General features: G+C 53.2%; 1 long non-coding RNA gene across 2 annotated transcripts; it reads left to right on the forward strand.

Moving 5' to 3' along the window:
• The first annotated feature begins 271 nt into the window (after window positions 1-271).
• LOC131382420 (uncharacterized) lies at window positions 272-16,495 on the forward strand. Of its 2 annotated transcripts, none has more exons than XR_009211887.1 (4): window positions 272-450; window positions 618-683; window positions 812-989; window positions 16,408-16,495. It is a non-coding gene; the product is annotated as an uncharacterized LOC131382420 (long non-coding RNA). The 2 variants fall into 2 exon arrangements; XR_009211886.1 differs by lacking the exon at window positions 16,408-16,495 and adding an exon at window positions 1,262-1,488.
• The last annotated feature ends 4,988 nt before the right edge of the window (window positions 16,496-21,483 follow it).

Consider the following 21,483-nt stretch of genomic DNA (forward strand, 5'->3'; position numbering starts at 1 on the left):
CGCGCGTCCCCGGATCCCCCTGCCCCGTCCCGGCCCGCGGCCCCGAGGGGGCGCCCGCCACTTCGCCGCCGCCAGCCCGTGGCCCCGGGCGCCAAAGGGCCTCTTAATTGTTCCCAGAACCGGTAGCATTTAGGTCAATTAATATGCAAAACAAGAGTAAATCATCTCATTCGCGGGCCCCACGCGGGGCGGGGAGCCGAGGCATTTGCTAGGCAGCGAGGTCGCGGCCCCCGCCGCGTGTTTATCTGGGGAAATGGAAATCAGGCGACGCACAAAGCCGCCCCGCGGGCCGGGCCGCGCCCTCGGCCGCCCTCGGCGGGGTCGCCGGCGCCGGTCCCGACCCGCGGCCCGGGCTGGCGGATCGGCTGCAAGCCTGGGGTCGCCTCTGGCCCTCTCTGGTCCACCGTGCCTAGCTGGTGATAGCAGGAGCTCTGTTATTACATAAATCAGGTATTGGGAGAATAATACGATTCCCTAAGTGCTTCGAATTGGAGCTTGCGTGCTCCTGACCCATTATTATGCTACTGAGCCTTGACTAAAGTCCAAAGCCTACTCGCATTCCTGCATTTAATCCTCAAAATCGCACTAAGAGGCAGGTGATTATTCCTATTGTTCAGCTGAAGAAACCGAGGCAGAGAGGTGAAGACCGTCACCTGGCCCAGACCAAGCCCTTCACCATTAAGGTGTGAGCCCCAGGCCTCTGTTATTTCATTGAGCAGCTCTCTTCGCTGGGGAAAATGGCCCCTGCAGGCAGAGTTCTGTGAGTCTCGCTACTACTGCACCATCCTTACTCATTTTCCCTGAATTCCAGAAATGTAACAGGACCCACTGCGCACCTGCACCCTTCTAGACTCTGACGTTTCCACAGGGAACGAAACAGGAGATTCCAGCCTCATAGGACACCAGCGAGAGAACCTCCAGGAGAAGCCAGCAGGGTGACAGGAATGGCCCCTCGAAGGAGGTGACACCTGAGCAGAGACCTGAGGGAGGTGAGAGAGACTTCCGGGAAGAGGCAATGGTCTTGAGGCTGCAGCATAAGGAGGCCAGGGAGGTGGGTGTGTGGAGCAAAGCGGGAGGGATGGAGACAAGGCAGAGGTGGCCAGGGCTGGCACTGGGGGTGCCGGCTCCAGTTCCAGCTGGACACTGGGGTCTCTGGGTTCTCTTGGTCTGGGGACAGTCTGTGCATGGGGAATTGTAAAGGCTTCTGCTTGGCTCAGCCTGGTTCAAGCGGCCCCACCCTGCGCTAATTGGCAATGAATAGGGGCAGGTCACATACTGGACACACTCCCATCAGCTGGACACCCACCCCAATCGATACCCACTACGCAAGTGGACCCCAAACCTGGGCAGCAGGCAAAGTCAAAAGCAGTCCAGGGAGCCAGGATCCAAAAGCTGGAGACATTTCTGAAGGTTGTCAATCTGTGAGGACAGACATAGAGCCTGGAACTGAAGATTTGGATAACCCACGTGCACTGGGGCCAAGAGATAAGGGGCATCAGGTGCCCAGACGTGATGGAGGGGTGGGAGGGAGAGGTAGGCGAACAGGGAGTGCTCAGAGCTAGGTGAGATATTTTAACACAATCACCAAACACGAAAAGTTGATGATGCTGGTCCCGTGCAGTTGCTTCTTTAGGAGTTCATGGGGGCAGGGGTTACCAGAGGAGGGTTTGCAAATTTTTCCTATAGGATGCCCTCTCTGTGGTAATGTACTTGGTCGTCAGTCAATTACCTGGACAGCCCTGACTTTTCCCCTCTCTCCCCACCCTTGCCATGCGCTCATCAAGCCTGCCCGTTCTTGCTCCTTAATGCCTCTCTCCCCAATCCCTTCCTTTCCATTTCTGTGGTTCTGTTTTGGTGAAGACTATCAATCATCTTTGGATCATTGCAGTGGCTTCCGCCCTGATCATGCTACTCTCACTCTTGCCTTCAATTCACACTCCAAATAGGGCACCACAGGGATCTTCCAAACACATAAATCTAAGTTACCACCCTGGTTAAAACCTTCTATAATTAACAACAACAACAACACAACCTGATTAAAAAATGAGGCAAAGGACTTAGGCATTTCTCCAAAGAAGATATACAAATGGCCCGCAAGCATGTGAAAAGATGCCCATCACTCATCTTTAGGGAAATGCAAATCAAAACCACAATGAGATACCATTTCACACCCATTAGGATGGCTATTGCACAAATATGGTCCATTGCATAAATATATCTCTTCTCCTGTTGATGAACGTCTGGGCTGTTTCCAGTTTGGAGCTATTACGAATAAAGCTGCTGTATATTGGGAGACAATTCCCCATGAGTCTCTCGCATTTCTGCGCATCTTATGAGTAAGGCACTGACTGACCTATCTTTTCATGGATGTTTGTATTGCAAAGAGCTTTGGAAGATCAAGCGTCTCCCTCTGGAGCAAAGGGCAAGCATGCTTGCTTCCCATTATAAAAGATCCGGGTTCCCTAAGCTCAGGGTTCCTTTCTTGTAATGCAATTCACTGCAAATGCAGAATCCATCTGGGCCCACTCACATTGTTCTGTGGGACTTGGGGCAAAAGGAAGTGATGCAAATATGCTGATACACATGTTGCTTGCTGTGCTGTGAGGAATAACATCCTTTGTCTCTCACTCATGGTTCTGGCATCTTCTGCCAGCCTCTCAAGAGCCTAACTCATTACCTTGCAAGTTGAGTAAAATTTCAGACCCTTTATAGTTCTTGACACTAAGTATTCTTATACAAGTGTTTCTGTGAACATATATTTCCCCACTTCTTCTTTGTCCTTCCCATCCTGCTGCCTGGAGTACAGACCTGATGGCTAGAACTCGGGTTACCATCTTGACCCATGAGGACCAGAGACGTAGTGGATAGAAGGAGCATGAGTGTCCAAGGCTTTTGCAGGTCAGAGTGACCATACTGGCCCTGGAATTTTACAGGAGGAAAAATGCCTTGCTTACACCACTGTACCATGGTGTTTTCCAACCCTATCTAATGCAACCCATGTCATGGCTCATCCTGTCTGAGATGTCTTCCCACCCTCCCCTCCTTTGTTCACTAATGTATGTCATACTAACCTCAACGAATGACTCTTCATGTTTCTAGTTCTTCCCACAATGATTGCTTCCTGTATCCTAGGGCCTTGTACAGTGTCTGGCACAGTAGTAGGTGCTCAGGAGGTAGGAGTTGATGAGGTGAACAAATACATAAAAGAAAAACGCAGGTTGGCAGAGATGATGGGAAAGTGGCATTCTCACTTAGAGGAACAGGTAGAGCATTGGGTTGTCAGGGAGGGAGCCAGAGCTATAGTTCTGTGCGGTATGACACCACCACAGCTCTTTCCTCTCTGGGCTCAGTTCTCTGGCTCTGCAATGTGGGCTTTGGCTAGGATGATGAATGCCCGTGGTCCCCACTGATTCTCAAGCCCTGTGCAAACTCTGAAATTTGAGTACTGCTTTCCTGGCAATGCCTCCCTGCTTTTCTCTCCTGTGACTTATATTTGACCAATGGCATCACTTGATGGCTGAGAAAGGTCCTCCTCCTTGCTGGGCCCAGGACTGCTCTGCAGCCCAAGCTTGGGGAGACATGGGTGCCTGGGCAGCTTAGCAGCTGGGGAGACTGACAGCTTTAGTGAGCCCAGCGGGTGGCATCAAGTTTCTGGGTGCCTGGTCACCATGTTAATCTGCTCTTGGTGCCACTAATACCAATTTGTGAGCAGACAGCCAGGATCAGACAGGCCAGCTGTCAGGCAACTGTGGACAGCTCAGTGTGTGGTTTGATTTTATGGCTTAGGGCTGGAATTATAAATTAATTAGCAAATTTAAGTTTCTGGAGCTGCTTCAGAGAGGTAGCTCCCAGGGGCCAGGTGACACTAGTTTGACCCAGTGACCCCAGCTCAGGTCCTGCCACCCACCACTACCACCACCAAGGGAGTCAGAAAGAGTCCATCTTGTTTCCAGCACCACCACCACCCTGCTGGGGGACCCAGGTGGGCCCCTCTCCCTCTCTAGGCCCAGCCTCTTCATCTGTACACAAAGGAGCAGGACTGGATGCTTTGTCTGTCTTCTCCACGCCAGCATTCTGGGATTCTAATTAGGCACAAGATGTCTAGTGTGTGGTAGAGCCAGCAAAGCTCTCTGTCCATGCTTCTGCCTCCAGGGCAGGTGGGACCACTTCCCCTGCTTTACCCCTGTAACCTTTACTGAGCTCCAGGGATCCCTGTTTCCAGAGAAGACAGGCAATAGAGTGGAGTGATCTAAAATTACATGTGCAGCTGTGTCGCCCCTCCAGCCAATCCCCACCCTCCAACAGGGAGGTTTCCCAGTGTCCTGATGGCGGGGCAGGGTCTCCAGATGCCCCACTGGGCTACAGGCCCTGCCTGTCCTAGTGCTGCCTCTCATCCCCTCTCGTCGCCCATGAACTCCGGCCATACCAGCTCCTCCCTAGTCCTCCTAGGGGCCAGCCGCCTTCCTGCCTGCCACAGGACCCTAGCATATGCCATTCCCTCTGCCTCCCCAGCGTACCCCCCTTCCTCCAGCCTGTCATCCTGCAGGCTAATGCCCCCTCCTTCGAGAAGCCTGACCTGAGGCCCTATTCACTGCTCTCTGAGTGCCCTGCACTTTCCCCGGCACCCCTCATCACAGAGGGAAGCACTCACTCTTCGGGTCACTTGTTATTTCATACTGTCCCCATCCCCCCATCAGGACTGTGAGATCCACGGCACAGGAGCACATCTGTTTTATTCACCAATTTTTTCAGAGCCTACTAGTGGTCTCCCAAGATTTATTCTCTCCTCCTCTCTCTCAGTAAGAGATCTCTTGATTTTTAGCTTGGCCTATGTTCCCCCAAAATAAAGACCACCGTTCCCAGTAACTTTGCAGCAGGTTGTGGCCACGTGATCAAGTTCCAGCCAACGGAGTCTGAATGAGCAGGCTGTGCATGGTGCCTGGCTGTGCCTTTCCTCTTTCACCTCCTCCCGCTGGTGCAGGAGCATAAGCAGTGTAGGTGTGAGGTGTGTGGACCGTGCAAACAGGAGCTCACTCCAGAAATGCAGAGCAACAGGTAGAGGGGCCTGAGCAATGCACCAGCTGTGGCTTTGACAAGCAAGGAGTCAGCCTATGTCTTGTTAGAGCCACTGTCATTTTAGCCCAGGTCATATAACTGTATCCTAAACCTAATTTGTATACACCTACATCTGGTAGGCACCTGGTAAACATTTGCTGACTAAATGAGGGATTGAATGAATGAACGAGCAAAGTATTGGAAAACCAGAACTAATGATCCTAAGCGTCAAGCACATTTTGGATTCCAAGGGCTTTTATGGGCCGACCTGGGACCTAATAAACATTATTTGCTTGAAACATGGCCCAAGTCCTCCACAGATGGGCGTGTGTGTCCACAGACAGTGGCGGACTTCATTGGCCCAGAGATGGGGCCTGTTGATCTTCCTCTTCCTGACACAGCCATAAGGCTGAGGGAGGCTCTTCCTGTGGCTAGCTGGCCCCCACCAAGTAGAGGGTGTCTCTTTTCTTTTCTTTTTTGCGTTGAGATGGAGTCTTGCTCTGTTGCCCAGGCTGGAGTGCAGTGGCCCGATCTTGGCTCACTGCAACCTCTGCCTCCGGGGTTCAAGCGATTCTCCTGCCTCAGCCTCCCGAGTAGCTGGGATTACAGGCGCATGCCACCACACCTGGCTAATTTTTTGTATTTTTAGTAGAGACAGGGTTTCACCGTGTTAACCAGGCTGGTCTCGATCTCCTGACCTCGTCATCCGCGCACCTTGGCCTCCCAAAGTGCTGGAATTACAGGCGTGAGCCCCCACGCCTGGCCAAGGGTGTCTCTTTACCAGGGCTCCACCAAGCAGAAGCCCTACTAATGACGGCAAGGACGTGCCAAGGCCCTAAGAGTGAAAGCAAGACCAGATTTCATCCCAAGTTCTTTTTAGAAAGGTAGAAGTATTTTTTTTAATGGATGCAAAAGCTTTGAAAACTGGTGATATATGAAGAAGGATAAATAATAAATGTTTTGACAAGGGGGCCTGTCAGGATAGGCACTGCAAAAAAGTAGGTAGAAATTGAAAATGTCCCAGAATCTATAGTTGCCAACACCTGAGATTTCTTCCTTTGGGTAAAGTAACCATAGAGTTTTTGAAATGCAGATAACCCTTGACAGGGCATCGTGTAACCACTCTCAGTGATCTGTGCCTCTGTGTGTGGGCATGTGTTTATGAGATCCTTGCAACCGATTCAGAGCAGGTTTGAATGGAGGGGTGTGGGGAGAGCGGAGAAGGGGGCTAGGCGAGGAGATCAGGGAGGCCAGGCTGCAGTCCACCTACCTCGAAGGTGCCGCTTCCTAAAGATTGGCAGGAGAATGGGGCATTGACACGTACTTTACAAGAAAGAAAGGCACACGCAGTTCTTCCACCCCACCAGTGACGTCAAGGTCCATCCTCTCTCAGGGGTGCAGAACAGTGGCTCTGAGGTCACCTGCTCACTGCTGTCCCCAGCTGGAAGGGTTACCTGAGGCCATGGAGGCCAGCTCCCTGCTTCAAGGCACGGATCTACCCAAGCCACATTGGACAGATGTGCAGCAGTTTACATTTAGGCAGCAAGTGTCATTAATTACCCGCAGAAGCCATGAGCTCAGGGAGATTCCCTTGTCTTAGGTCTTCCACATCCTGCCAGAAATGCAATGCAGGTGGGTTGGGCTGCACAAACTGAATGGACTGAAGTTCAGGCTTAGCAAGAAGATATATTGGTAGGTGATTGTGTGCTTTGTGAAAGCTTTGCTGTACAAAAGGGAACTACCCCCAACCCCAACCACCATCCTTGGATTCCACCCATCCACGTGCCCTGCCGGGAAGATTTAGCCCCATCTGCTGTTGTGGAATTGTGTTGGAAACCTCTGGGGATACAAGGGAAAGAGCAACTAGCTTGGCCATCCAAGACCTGGAGCTGGTCCCCACCTGTACCTCGCTTCTGGGTAACTTTAGGCAAATCACTGCCTTGCTCTGAGCCCCACTCTCCAACACTTCTAAGGCTCAGCACAATCTCTTGGGGCTGCTTACAAGCTGTGTGTCCTTGTGCAAGTGACTCAACCTCTCTGAACCACAGCCTTTTCAGCCATAGAAAGAGGAAAGTCATGACACCTATCTCCGAGGCATCTTGTGAGAATTAAGCCAGATGCCAATGATGCCAGATGCCAATGACAGGTGCCTGTAATGAAGAGGCCAACCTATTCAATGCAGTGAATAGGCCCAGCCTGTTACAAACCTGGGCTCCAGACTCCAGCCCAGTCACCGCCTTCTGAATCACATCAGTTGGTCCCTGGGTGGGTCTCTGTTGCAGAGGGTGGAGGGGCAGCCTGGGGACTCAATGCAGCAAAACTTACTGAGCCTTCAGTCAATATTTGAAAAATCAGGAGACCCCCCTCTCTCTCACTCTCACACATAGGCACACACTCTCTCACACATGCACACATAACACACATACGCACCCTGCATTTCTGCCTTCTCTAGAAAAAATCAGAAGACCCGGCCACCCTAGGTGCCAATTCCTGCCAGATGTCAAGCAGGTGTTGCTGAATAGCAGCTGCTCCCTTTGGAGGGGAGCATGAATGTGTGGTTCCTCCACAGTCCCGCCCCTCTGGAAGGCCTCTCACCTGGACCCCTTGCTCACATGCCATTTGCCTGTCCCGCCCCGCCCCTCTGGGCTTCTGTCACTGATTACTCTCATGGCTGTTCTGTGTCTGTGGGGCCCATGTCTCTTGCATCTTCGCCCTGCACCCTAACACCCAGAGTCAGCCCAGTGCTGAGCCCAGTATTGGGTGCAGTGGATGCTTGTTGGCTGTGGTCCTTTGTTCTTTGATGCACAGGGCCCTGCATGCCCACCCTATGGGGCTGACCAGATCTCAGAACCAAGCAGGTGTTCATGGTGGAATGAACCTTTGATCTCAATGCAACTGGACAGATGCTCATTTCAAGAAGATCAGAATTCGATTTCTGTGCTCCCTGGGGGTGTGGGGCAGCAAAAAGAACCTGACCTGGCTGGGAAGCAGGGTGGCAGCTGGCCCAGGAATGCATAGCCATGTGCTGGAGGCTGTAGCCCCTGCCTTGTTCTCCTCACAGCCATGGTGTTTGGTGGAGGCCCAGGGCTCCCCCTCTTTGTTCTGTGAAGAGCAGAGGCCACAGAGAGTTCCTGTCCCTGTCTGTGAGGCCATTAGGGCTAGTGTTCCCTGTTTAAGGGAAAGATCTGCAGATAGGCCCCCATCCATGAGCTGTACCGGTCAACTCTCCATCCCACCTATGAGTGCACACTGAGCCTCAGCCATCCTGAGTCCTGCGCTCAGTGCTCCAGGGATGCCCAGAAACCATTCCTGCCTGTAGGGAGCTCATGGCTGGGATTAGGTAAAACGTGAAGCTGAGGAGTTCAGCCACAGCAGGAGGCTGGGAACCCTTGGGAACAAGTTCTGTGGACACGCCATGGAAAGAGAGGGCCGAGGACTGTAGGCAGGGAGGTGGTCAGGGATGGCTTCCTGGAAGAGGTGGGGACGGGACTACAACTCTAGAAGGAATGAGCTGTCTGTGAGTACACTTTGACTATTCTCATCTCTCCCCTTCCTTAGAGCCCAAGTCCTGAAAATGTCCCCTCAAGCACGTATGAGCAGGTAGTTTAGATTTCAGTCTATGCAAAAAAGCAGCTGCGGGAGCTATTCTCCATGGAACAGCATCTCTGGTCACCTGGCAGCAGCTCAGAGGCCCAGCCACAGTCCTGGCTGTCCCCTGTGCCTGGCCTCCACTGCCTGTCTCAGGCCCTTGCCCTCCCCATTCCCTGGCCCCCTGCATGGTCCACCCTCTGCCCTTCCAGGATGGCGTGTCCCTCCGTGGCTCCTGCTGCTCCCCGGCCACTGCTCACTGCCAGCTCTCCGCGAGTCTCTCTAATCTCTGGATCCTTCTCTGTGTGTTTTGCTGCCCAAAGCCCCAAGAGACAGCATCTGTTTGGCTGGACAGACACTGGGCGCTGTGCCACACTCGAGCCAGGCTACTGACAACTACCCTGGGTCAAATCTCTGAGGCTGGCCTCCCCAGCTGTGGCCAGAGCAGGAGGGTTGCACGAAGGTGCTGGCCCTCCCCAGGGCAGCAGCGTGGCAGAGTCCTCGGCTGTGTGGGGGGAGCAGTCTAAGAACCCTCACATCCAGGATCGTTCCAGCGATTCCCAGCCCTCGGGGCACCCTCAGGCAGCGCCACAGCCAGGCGCGAGGAACAGAGGCTGGCCAGAGCTGAGAGACACTGCCTCTGATGCAGCTTCCAGTATGCCTTGCACCAGGGCCCCCATAGGACCCAGGTGGCAGCTTTGCTGTTCTCGACAAATACAAACCCCATCCTGTGACACCAGCCAAGGAAGCAGGCACCGCCAACAGCTTGGCGCTCACCAAACCGTAAGACTTTTTGGGCAAAAGATTTTGTTCTCCCTGCCCTACCAAACACTTGTCTCCTTTGATTTTGCCATTGTTCTTTCCAGGGAAATCTAATTTTAAAACAAAAAAACATGTTTCCTCACCAACAGGACACATGTGTGTGCCAACAAATATTTGATTTGAAAGCAAGTCTTTGCTCAGTGTAAGCTTTGTTTTTAACGGACAGGACAAAACACCGGGACCAGCTGTGCAGAGCATGTGTTTGGCCCCGGAGGCCCAGTGTTCCTTTCAGCTCGGAAATCTGGCTCGAGGTGTCCAGCTGGGACCCCATCGTAAGGGTCACATAGTTTCCAATCTGGAGGGTGAGGCGGGGCCCGGTGGCAATAAGATCTTCCCTTTCAATAATGAACCAAAATATCCCAGTCTGCAACATTATCAACCCCGGATGTGTCTCCACACACAAAGCCGCTTGCAAAATAAAGCCACATTTGAGCTCAGGCCAGGGGTGATGTTGAAAACAATGCAGCTAATAAGTCACCGGTTGCTGGATGAAATCAAACTGTTTTTGTTTTGTGGAGGTTTCTCAGCTTCTGGGGCAGCTCTTCTGCCCCAGGGGGAGAGCCTTGTGTCAGCCTCTCTCTTCCTCCGCTCTGGAGATGCTGCCGCGTCCCCACAGGCCTGGGGCTCCTAGGGCAGACCTCAGTATCCCACACATATACTCAGTCACATTTTCCATAGCGCGGGCTAAATCATACCCTAGACCCAGCTCAAATAAGAAGAAAAAATACCAGTTCCATCCAGTGGCAAGAAACCTCAAAGGTCAGCGGTGACTGTCGGGTGTCTGGATGTCTCTGGGATCAGCGCCGTGTCGGCAGAGGGGGTTCATACCATGGAAGCACCAAGCAGGGCTATGTGGGGGCTCCCATGTTAGGGGCGAATCCAAGTGTGAAATGAATGCGGGCCGCTCAGAGGCTGAGCCTCACACACTATGAAACCTCTCTGGGCTACAGTTTCTGTTTTGTGCAGCGAATGTGTGTTTCACGACCTCATGAGGTCCGAGGTGGGGAGAAAAGGAGAAAAATCTGTAAGGCCCAGGCCGAGGCTGCAGAGAGTCCTGCCCATACGCATTCTCCTGGCTGCCCTGGAGACACAAGCCTAGTGTTTCACTGAGCACAGGGCCGCTCAGTCTCCCTAGTGGCTGGGTGTGGCCACTTGAGTGACCCACTGGCTGTGAGCATAAGTGCTACATGGAGCTTCTGGAAATTTCCTTAAAGGACAGGTAGCAAGCACCTGCACCCACTTCTTGGAATGTAGAAAGCATGGCTGGTGCCAGGGCCCATTGTGGACCACAAGGCCTGGGCTGCGTCTGGAGCAGGGTGCAGCGGGGGTCCCACTGCGTCTGTCCTGGCCTGCCTCCCTCTGGACTGCTTCTCCACAAGAGAGAAGCTTCTTTCTCCTTTCCTAAGGGATCTCCACCCTTTCTGCTAGCACCCGTCTCATGGGTACAGGCCTGGCATTGAGTACCTGGGAATGAGCTGAATGTTTGTTCTCCAGGGATGGACGTGTCCTGCAAGACCCTGGGGTGACTGAGTGGGGCCTCTTGGTGGCATGGAGAAGGTGGCCCACTCCCCTCTGGACAGGCAGACAGGGTCTACAGGAGGAAAGCGGGCCAGTAGGGAGTGGTGGGGACTGGAAAGCCAGGGCCGTCAGCCACTGCCCAGGGCCACCAACTCTCACCCTGAAGAGAGTCAGACTGGCCTTGCCTGAGTCGCTGGTATTTTAAGAGAAACTGGGAAACTCCTAGTTTTGTACATGCTGATAGCTCATTCAGATTTGCTGGCAACACACAGTGCAGCTGCCATGGCAGGGGCTCCATGAAGCACATCTGCTGTGCATGAAGCTTCCAGTCTGGTGCCACCCATTCGTGCCCTCTGTCTGTATGTCTGGGTTAGAACACAGGCTGGCACGGGGCAGTCCACAGGCCAGCTGTTGTGCAGCCTTCTTCTCTTCTTTGCGACTCTCAGAGGGCTCAGGGGCTCTCCATCTTACCTCTGGGAGACTCCACACACCCCTGAACCCCTCAGTCTGTTCACACCAATGCCCCTCTTTGCCTCTCCTGCCATTTCCCATAGCTCAGAGTCACACTGGCATGATGCTTCCACCCCACTACACAATGCCAATGCACAGGCTGTTCCATCTTTCAAAATGAGGTGGGGCACAGCAAACAAGATGCCCTCCATGTCTAGTCTCTCCTTCTTGCTTTATTAAATGCCCTTCTGAGTTTAAGCTGGGCATAGGACCTCCCGGCTAAAGACCACTTTCTCCAGCCTCCTTGACAGCAAGGTGTGACCCATGGAATAAGTCTGATTGGTCAGATTTGAACAGCAGCAACTTCTGGTCCATGTTTTCAAAAGAAAAAAGAGTGTCTTCCACTTCCCCTTCCCACTTCCTGCTGGCAGGAATGTGGGCGTGATGGCAGGAGGGGGAGCCACCACCTTAGATTGAGTGGTGAAAGCTGATTCTTGTGATCAGCAGAGCCTGGGTCCATGGTGCCATGGAGATGCCACATAAGCCCATCCTGCTTCCATTCAGCCTGCCATGTGAGGGGCCAGTAGACTCTGATCTGGTTTACATGACAGTTACTTTGTCATTTTTACAGCAAGCCTATATTTTACAGCAATAGTGAGCTTGTGTTCTAACGGTTCGCGTGGCTTACCATTTTCATCTTACATAGAATTCATTCATATCAGTTACCCAACTGGATCCATTTCATTCTTTCATGCATCCATCCAGTTAACGAGTCCTGAGCATTTTCTGTACAGATTGCTGGGGAAAACACAAAGCCAGACAACCCGCAGTTCCCCACACTTGAGCAGGAGCTTAGGAATGACAGTGAGAGGACAAGTGCCATTAGAACCCTGTTCTGTGGCCCAAGGTGGCAGCTCTACAAACAGTTGATGAACATCCGCTCTGTGCTTCACTTAGAGTCCCTGTGGGCTGGGTAGTCGCTGCAGACAGTGACATCACCTGACTCTCCCAGGGCAGCCTCAGACGTGCAATAAGACTCCAGCCAGGTGAGTGAGCCAGTGTGCTTGTGTGTGCACACGTGTGTGAGCGAGCATGCACACACAAGGACGAGGGAGGGGAGAGAGAGAAAACAGGTCTGTTTTTAGGGACTCGTGGACAATGATTCACCTATTCATCAAGATTTATTGCATACCTCCTGTGCATGACAGCTGACAGAGGCCGACAAGCCAAGGCCCTGCCCTGGAGAGGCCCCCTGTAGGCCACAGACACACCTGCAGACACTGGTGGCTCCAGTCACTCCCTGCCCTTTGTCCCTGCCCTTAGGATGGATTTACACTGAGCCATTCATGCTTTCACGCGAACCTTGTGACCAAGAGCTAGGGTTAGGTGCTCTGCCTAAAGCCACTGCATAAAAAAATCCTGACAACCAGTCTCCTCAGAAATATTCCTAACCATGCTTATCAGCCACCTGTTGGCCAGCGAGCCCAGAAATTTATATACATCGTTGGCATTCATCTTCACAATAGCCCTAGAATGAAGGCAGCTTGTCCCCCATTTTACAGATAAGAAAACTGAGGTTTGGAGAAAAGGAAATGGAAAAGGAAAAAGCATGGGTACCATCAGGAAGAGAGACCAACCGGGCATTGCTCGTTTCCCTGCACCCCTACCCAGGCAGGCGGGCTGGGCTAGACCCAAAAAGGCAGGACCGCGGTCTGGGTCAGAATGCAAGCTCTGGAGCCTACTGGCTGGGTGACTTTAATTGACCTTCCTGGGCCTCTGTTTCATTGTCTGTAAAATGGAGCCCAGAACACCCAACTCATAGGATCATTGTAAGACCTAAGTGAAAACATGTAGAAAAATGTACATGCAGACACAAGCCTAATATTGGGGCCACTACTGACTGGTGGTTATAAGGCTGAGACTCAAGGTCAGACAGGCCTGGCCCTACCACTTCCTGGCTGTCTGTGCCCTTAACCCCTATGCAGATGGCAAGAGAGCCATGGTGCCCACCTTGTGGGGCTATGTAGGCAAAATGAGGAGAAGCAAGTGTCCAGCAGGCAGTAGCCATGGCTTCTCTTGCAGCTCTGTTGTGTGTGCCTCCTTCTCTATACTGGAGCCCCATCCTCAGCTGTGTGAGCAGACAGGGCTGCCCCGTGCTTCAACCCCTGGTCAGCACCCACCCAAGGAGCGGACTGCGGGGCACTGGTCTGCCCATTGTCCCCGGCTGCGTCTCCTCAGTTTCTGGCCTCTAGCAGTTGTTCCCAATTTCCTTCCAACCTTTCAAACCTCCAGCCAATCAGCCTCTGACCCCAAGGACCAAGGTCAGAGGCAGAAAAAGACAAAACAGTGCAGCTGTCTTAAATCACCAAATTAGCTGTTATGGAAGAGGGCAGTAAAAGAAAATAAAACAAAGATGAGATATAAAGTCTGAAATAGAAACACCAAGGAGAGTGACTGGTGGAGGTTAGCAAGTTAGGAAGCCAGGCAGACTGAGGTGCTATCTGGGCGGCCTTGGGCAAGTCTCTGCCCTCCAGAGTCTTTGCCCCCTAGAGCTCAGGACTTCAGAGACCATGATTCCTGGGTTATGCTTTCATGGGGGAGCCCAGAGCTCTGTGCTGGGCTGTTGTTCCTCTCAACACGCCCTCCCCGGTGTCTTCACCTCCTCTTGGCTCCAAGTCCCATCCAAGAGTCTGTCTCCAGCTAGGCTTCTCTCCTCCAAAGTGCAGATGTCCAGAGTCATCCATTGGCTTGATATCTGCCCAGAGGCCTCACCCATTGCTATAGCCACATGTCCAGGACTGAGCTGTGCACCACTCTGGGCATGGTGGAGGCCGCTGTAAGGAGACAGCCCTTGTCTCGCAGGAAGGGGATCCTGAAATTCCCAGGGGCCGGAGGAGGCTGCACTGGAACTGCACCCCACCCAGGACTGCTGAGCTGAGAGGGTGCTGCTGCAATGAAAGCTCTGCCACCTCACATTGCCAGGTCCCAAGCCTCTGACCACACCGGGAGAGGGTCAGAGTGTGCCTGGCATGGTGGGCCCTGGCTCTGTACCTTCTGCCCTGCCCAAGAGACTTTGGGTTGCGTCTCTCTACATAGCAGAAGAGTGGAGACACAGGAGCCTGCCTCACGGAGTTGTGGGGCGGCCTGGGAGCGGGCTGGCCCCCGTGGGGATTCTGTGGCCTGGCTCCCACCCACCCTGCCCCTGCCCAGCAGCCTGCCTGCAGGCTCCTGAGGGTTCAACCTGGTGCACAATCTTCAGGCCTCTCCTGCCTTGACCTGACAGCCCTCCACACCCCAGCCACACCCTTCTTTAGTGCTGTTATTTTTTCATTATTAAAAGGTTATAATAGTAATATATTTTAGTTTCTTAAATTCTGCAATAGTGAAAAAATAAAGATGGAAATCACTCCTCCAGTTCCATTCCACTCCTCAGAGCTACCTACCATTGACAGTTGTACATTTCACTCCAGAAATATCTATGACTGCACGCAGTTACATATGCAGGTGCGTGTATATGTCCGTGTGACTGCACACGCAGGATTACAAAAATCACAAACCAGCCCATGCTGCCTATGCTGTCATGCATCTTGCTGTTATTTTCACTGGCTGAGTTGGAAGCATTTCTCAATGCCAGCGGGGCAGACTTTGTGTTAGCTGCATAGTTTTCTGTTGTGCAACCTCCTCTCTGCTGACGAGCAATTAGGTGGCTCCACTTTCTTCCTTCGCTCGTGCAAACCCTGAGGCACTGAACATCCTAAAAGTGAAATTTCTGGGTCCCAAGGAGGGTGCATTTTTGAATATCACTAAGCTGGCCCAGCTGCCTTGCACCCTCCACAGGGACCACACTCTGTCTCAATATAGGAGATCCCGGGAGCCCCACATCCTTGCCAGTGCAGCACTACTATTCCTTTAAATTTTGCCCCCAGTGTATTCTTGCTGTTTTATTTTGATTTCCCAGGTGACTGGGGAGGTTAAGTGTCTATTCAGCCATTCACTGGCTGTGAAAATTTCTTACCCTACAAGCTGCCTATTTCTTTCCTTTACCTGTTTTTTTTCTACCGGGTTATGTGAGTTTCTACTTACTGGCTTATAGAACCCCATTATATGCTATGATATTAATCTGTTGTCTGTGGCACATGGCTTCAGTCTTTTCTCCCAGTCCATCAGATATCTTTTAACTTTGTTTATCATGTATTTGGCTATGCAGAAGCTTTTTATTTATTTTATTTTATGTACTTATTTTTTTGAAACCGAGTTTCATTCTTGTTGCCCAGGCTGGAGTGCAATGGCACGATCACGGTTCACCGCAACCTCCACCTCCTGGGTTCAAGCGATTCTCCTGCTTCAGCCTCCTGAGTAGCTGGGATTACAGGCATCTGCCACCACGCACGACTAATTTTGTATTTTTAGTAGAGACGGGGTTTCTCCATGTTGGTCAGCCTGGTTTTGAACTCCTGACCTCAGGCGATCCACCCGCCTCAGCCCTCCCAAAGTGCTGGATTACAAGTATTTTTTTTTTTTTTTTGAGATGGGGTCTTACTCTGTCACCTAGGCTGGAGTGCAGTGGCGCGATCTTTGCTCACTGCAACTTCCTCCGCCTCCTGGGCGCAAGCGATCTTCCCATCTCAGCCTCCCAAGTAGCTGAGATCACAGGCACACACCACCCCACCTGGCTGATTTTTTTTTGTATTTTTGGTAGAGACAGTTTCGCCATATTGCCCAGGCTGGTCTCAAACTCCTGAGCTCAAGTGATCCGCCTGCCTTGGCCTCCCAAAGTGCTGGGATTATGGGCATGAGCCACTACGCCCTGCCAGAAGCTTTTTATTTTTATGTAGTCAAATCTGTCAGGCTTTTGTTTTATAGCTTCTGGATTTCGTGTCTTGCTTAGGAAGGTCTTCCCTCTCCAAGATCGTGAAAATATGCTCCTCTCGTTTGCTATTGTGGTGTTAATAGTTTTGTTTTTTCCTTTTACAGCCTTCATCCATCTGAAATGAATTTGGCAGAATGACACTCTCTTTCTTGTGAAACCCAGCCCTGCCTTGGGATCCACAGATGCCCCGACATGTCCTACGTTCCCCGTCCCTTGGTCCCTCATTCAATCACTCTACAAGTACGTTTTGAGCCTTTGTTAGGCACCAAACACTGGTGATCCTGCTTTGAATAGATCATGCCCCTGTGCTGAGAAAGATGTGTTCAATGGAGGAGACAGAGGGCAAACAAACAAACACACACACGGTGCTGTGGCTTGGATGTGTGTCCCCTCCTAATCTCATGTTGAAATGTGACCCCCAGTGTTGGAAGTGGGCTTAGCTGGAGGTGTTGAGTCATGGGGGTGGGTCCCTCCTGAATGGGTCAGCCCTGTCCCTTGGCCATGAGTGGTAGTGAGATGCCAGAGCTGATTGTTTAAAAGAGCCTGAGGCCGGGTACTGTGGCTCATGCCTGTAATCCCAGCACTTTGGGGGGCCGAGGCGGGCAAATCACGAGGTCAGGAGATCGAGACCATCCTGGCTATGGTGAAACCCCGTCTCTACTAAAAATACAAAAAATTAGGCAGGCATGGTGGTGGGCACCTGTAGACCCAGCTACTAGGGAGGCTGAAGCAGGAGAATGGCGTGAACCTGGGAGGCGGAGCTTGCAGTGAGCCGAGATCGTGCCACTGCACTCTAGCCTGGGCGACAGAACGAGACTCTGTCTCAACTAAAAAAAAAAAAAAAGAGCCTGGCACTTCCCCCTCTTTTTCTTGCTCCCTCCCGCCGTGTAACACATCTGTTCCCCCTTTGCCTTCTACCATGAGTAAAAGCTTCCTGAGGCCTCACCAAAAGCTTAGTAGATGCTGGTGTCATGCTGGTGCAGCCTGCAGAACTGTGAACCAAATAAGCCTCTTTTCTTTATAAATTACCCAGTCTCAGATATTCCTTTACAGCAGTGCACAATGGACTAACATCCGCAGTTAGCGCAATTTCAGGTAGTGTGGGGAAAACGCAAGAGTCCAGGGATGGAGGGCATCACATAGGGCCATATTCACAATGACGAGGTCAGGAAAGGCCCCTTGGAGAAGACGGTCTAAGTCAGAGATGCTAATAGTGCGGGGGAGTGAGCCCCACTGCTGCCAGGGTGGCAGTGCTGCGGACAGAGGGCAGCAGGGCCAGGGTCTGGGAGGGGACTGAAACAGCAAGGCAGCCCACGGCTCAAGGTGAACAGGAGTGTGGGCCAGATCACAGGCCTTGGAGGCCACAGGGGAGAGTGCCACTTTATTCTAAATCTGACTGGAAGCTTTAGATGAAGGACTTTGGTGCAGTGTGTGTGTGTGTGTGTGTATGTGCGTGTGTGCACACACACGCATAGCTACATCTTCCTTATCAGCCTTTTGATGTGGGTGCCTGGGAGCCACCCCTCACTCTCATTCCTATGGTCTTAACTGCCCCCATGTGCAGTGGTGTAGCTGGTATAGCCAGCACAGTGTATGGCAGGCAGTAGGCCTTCTGTGTACATTTGAGAATGACTCAGGTTAACTCTAGTTCAAGCCCTGTCCCGGCCTCCAGTGACCCCCAACTCCTGCACCTCCGGGCACCCGATTGGAGCCTCACTCCAACGTGTCCCGAAATGAGCTCTTTCCCTCTCCCCAGTCTTCTGCTCCTCCTCTGCAGACCCCAGGGGACATGCTTGACTATTGTCTGCCCCTCTCCCCATCACCTGCCTGTGGGTCATTGAGGGCGTGGGTTCTACCCCTGCACAGTTGCAGAAGACACCTTCTCACATCCATCCCCTGACTGCGCGCTTTCTCTCCTGGATGCTGAAATCAACTGCAACCTGGGCCACTCCCCTCAGCCTGGCCCCTCCAATCCATCTCCAAATGGCAGCAAGGTCAATTGCTCTGAAGAGCACCCCTGCCCGCCACCCCACCTCATCCTCAGGTCAATTCATCCAGCTGTACCTGCACACACACACACACACACACACACACTCATCCAGCAGCTATGAGCTTAGCAGGGACAGTGCAGAGAGTGAGGTGGAAGGGAGTGGGGAGAGAGGAGGTGAGAAAAGGAGAAGGAAGGGAAGGAGACAGGAGGACAGAGAAATGGAAGGGAGGGGAGAGGAAGCTGGGACAGATGGGGCCGGTGACAGGACCAGGGAACAATAAATAGCATCAAACAACAGTCAGGGTATGAGTCCCCCAGGAAAGAGGCTGAGGGCTGGGGAAAGAGAAGCTGGAGAGATGAGACCTCTGAATTCTAGGGACAAGAAGATCTTTAATAAGCAAGAAGGAACAGATAAAAGAGGAACAACAGCATCAAGGGCAGCTGGGGTGAATGAAACAGGGCAGGGCTGAAAATGCCGTTGGGTCTGTCCCTCTGAGCTCAGCGACCTCCACCCCACTGTTTACTAAACATACAGCATCTTCTGGATTGTCCCTGCTGCACTTCCTGTGCCCGGCGATGAACCTGTCTGTGAATGGGGGACTCTCGCTGACCTATGGCAGCTGTTGATCACCACCATTTCTGTTCCTAAGACCGTTGGCGCTACCTGATCCTGTCAGCTCTCCAGGTGGGCAGAGGCTGCTTGTAGAGCCTGAAAGGGATGCAGACACCGAGCCAGGGCGGGATGCGGGCCTGTCACTTGCTTCTGGCACACCTGATGATCTGCCACACTCACACATCTGTGCCACAGACCACGCTCTCCTGATTCCGGGATGATGGCGTGAGGTTCAGTGACCTGCCCATGGCCACATGGCCAGGAGAGGTGGAGCCTGGACAGACACCCAGGTCTGCTGCCTGGGTCTGGTGCCACCAGAACGGGATACACAGAATCTGCCCCCTCACCCAACTCAACACTACAAGGGGCATCAGGTGCCACCAGGGCAGTGAGGATACAGCTGCCACTCCAGGGCGTGGGGGAGGGGATGAGGTCAGGCGGTCCCTTGTGAAGCCTGCCAGGAGAGTTTTCAGCTATGAGTAGCAGACGACCCTACCCATAGCGACCCTAGCAAGCAGGGCCAGCGGACAGAGGCGCCCGCATGTTCCAAAGGCCATCTGTACCCTCATCCTCTAGCACCAGGTCAAACCTTCCCCAGGACCCACCCACTGCAGACATCTCTTTCCTCCCTACCACCCACCAGGACTGAGGCTGTGAGCCCTGTGTTAGAAGGAGGCCAGGAGTGCATGTTTCCCTCCCAGTCTCTGGAGAAGGTCGGTCCCCCGCCACCACATGAGCTGTGCAGAGGGGCAGCAAGTGCGTCCCACCCAGAGAAGAGCAGGCTGAGCCAGAGGAGGCTGAGCACCAGCCTGCATGGTTCCCCTTATGTGGGAGACTGTGACAGCGTGTCAGCCAAAAACAGTTGTCACCAACGCCTTGAGGCAGTCCGGGAGGTGTGCAGAGCTGGCCCAGGGTGAAGAGCCCAGAGCCAAACCAAGAGATGGAGGGCGTGGCAGGGCTAGCCTCAGGACAGATGCCTGAGCTGATCCCCGAGGGGCAGCCAGGGCACAGAGCAGGAGGATGGAGAAAAGTGCTATGGTTCTTTTGGAACTTCAGTGGGGATGGGTAATGCATTGAATTCAAGCAGACGGAAATGGGGAGATGCGCCGCTGAGTGTCAGACCCAGGACAGGCAGGTTACCCAGGGCTTAGCTCACTTTTGTTCACTATCCCATCAGAGACTTGCTGTTATTCAGATTTTACAGGTGACAAAACTGTGGCTCAGAGTGGCTCCCTGGCTTGCCTGCAATCACGGGCTAAATGCCCATGCTGGCTTCTATCCACAGCCCTCTCTTCCGACCATGTGGTCCACCTCATAGCGACAGCCCTGCAGACAGACAGGCAGCTGCACCAAGCCCTTCACTTTGCCTCCAGCACAGCTCAGCTAGTCCTCCCAGCCACTCTGCCTTGAGGCATCACGGCCCCACCCCGTGAGCAGAGCTCAGAGGGTCGGGGAAGGTGTCCAAGTTTGCCCTGGCCTAAGGACGAGGTCCCAGCCAGGGCCCCTGCCCTCTGCCCTCTGTCCCTTTCATTTCTTTATTGATTGTTTTCTTAAGAAGTGTCAAGTGAAGCCTCCCAGACTCATCTTTATCAGTCCTCGTGGAGCCGGCAGCAAAGACAAACAGGTCAGCCCATTCTTGGGGAACCTGGGCCAGGGAATCTTGTGAGTAAAGGGAGCCAGGCCGGGTGCCCAAGGTCAGGGAACCCAGGGGGGCTCAGGATGTCAGGGGCACTGGCAAGCAAAGATAGGCTGGCAGGAGCTGAGGCGTAGAGGGGGAACAGGGGAGGTCCCAGGCCAAGTCCCCTCAGTTATGCCTCCCCTGGAGGGAACAGGTGCTGTCCCAGGCCTGGGGTCTGCCATCTTTCCCCCATCAGGAGGGGCCATGTGGAGGGGCACACTCAGGAGTGAGGTGGGAGACAGGTCCTCCGAGGGCAGAGGCAGGTGGGGGAGGGAAGCAGGGTGGGTGTGGGAAGGGGCCCCAGCTCTGGATGCGAGAGATCACAATTGCAGTCCTATGTCTGGCATGTTGAATGAATGAATGATTATACCCATGGGACACCCATCCTAAGCCTTGTCAGACATGGGACAGCTTGGAGAGAAGGATGGGATTCTCAACCCCAAGGAGCTCCCAGTGCAGGGGTCACCCCTGTTGCTGGCTTGTCCCCCACCAGAACCTCAGCCCTGACCACAGCTTTCTTCCTTGCTTCTAAGCTGCCCCCTAGCACTCCCACCCCTGAGGGAGCTCCTGGGAGCTAGAGCCACAGAAGGCTGCCTCTGCACTCTGCCATCCCTGAGGCTTTCCTGAGACCATGACCCCTGGTTCTCCCAGAAACCTTGCTTGTTCCCTGGTTGGAGGAGATCCTGGGTGAATCCAACCTCTGGCTGAATGGTGGGGAGACAGGCCCACTTGCTTGCTGTGGCAGAGATAGAAAAGCCCTGGTCCCTGGGGGTGAGGGGTGTGAGCAACAGCTGCAATGCCCCTTGGAAGACGGAAGCCCTTGGAGCAGGGAGGCTCACAGTGGGGCCGACTACAGAGGGATGATCCCAACACCCAGGTGGGGATGAGCCTGAGGATCC

This window comes from Hylobates moloch, unplaced genomic scaffold (assembly GCF_009828535.3).
Source record: "Hylobates moloch isolate HMO894 unplaced genomic scaffold, HMol_V3 SCAFFOLD_24, whole genome shotgun sequence".
Taxonomy (NCBI): Eukaryota; Metazoa; Chordata; class Mammalia; order Primates; family Hylobatidae; genus Hylobates; species Hylobates moloch.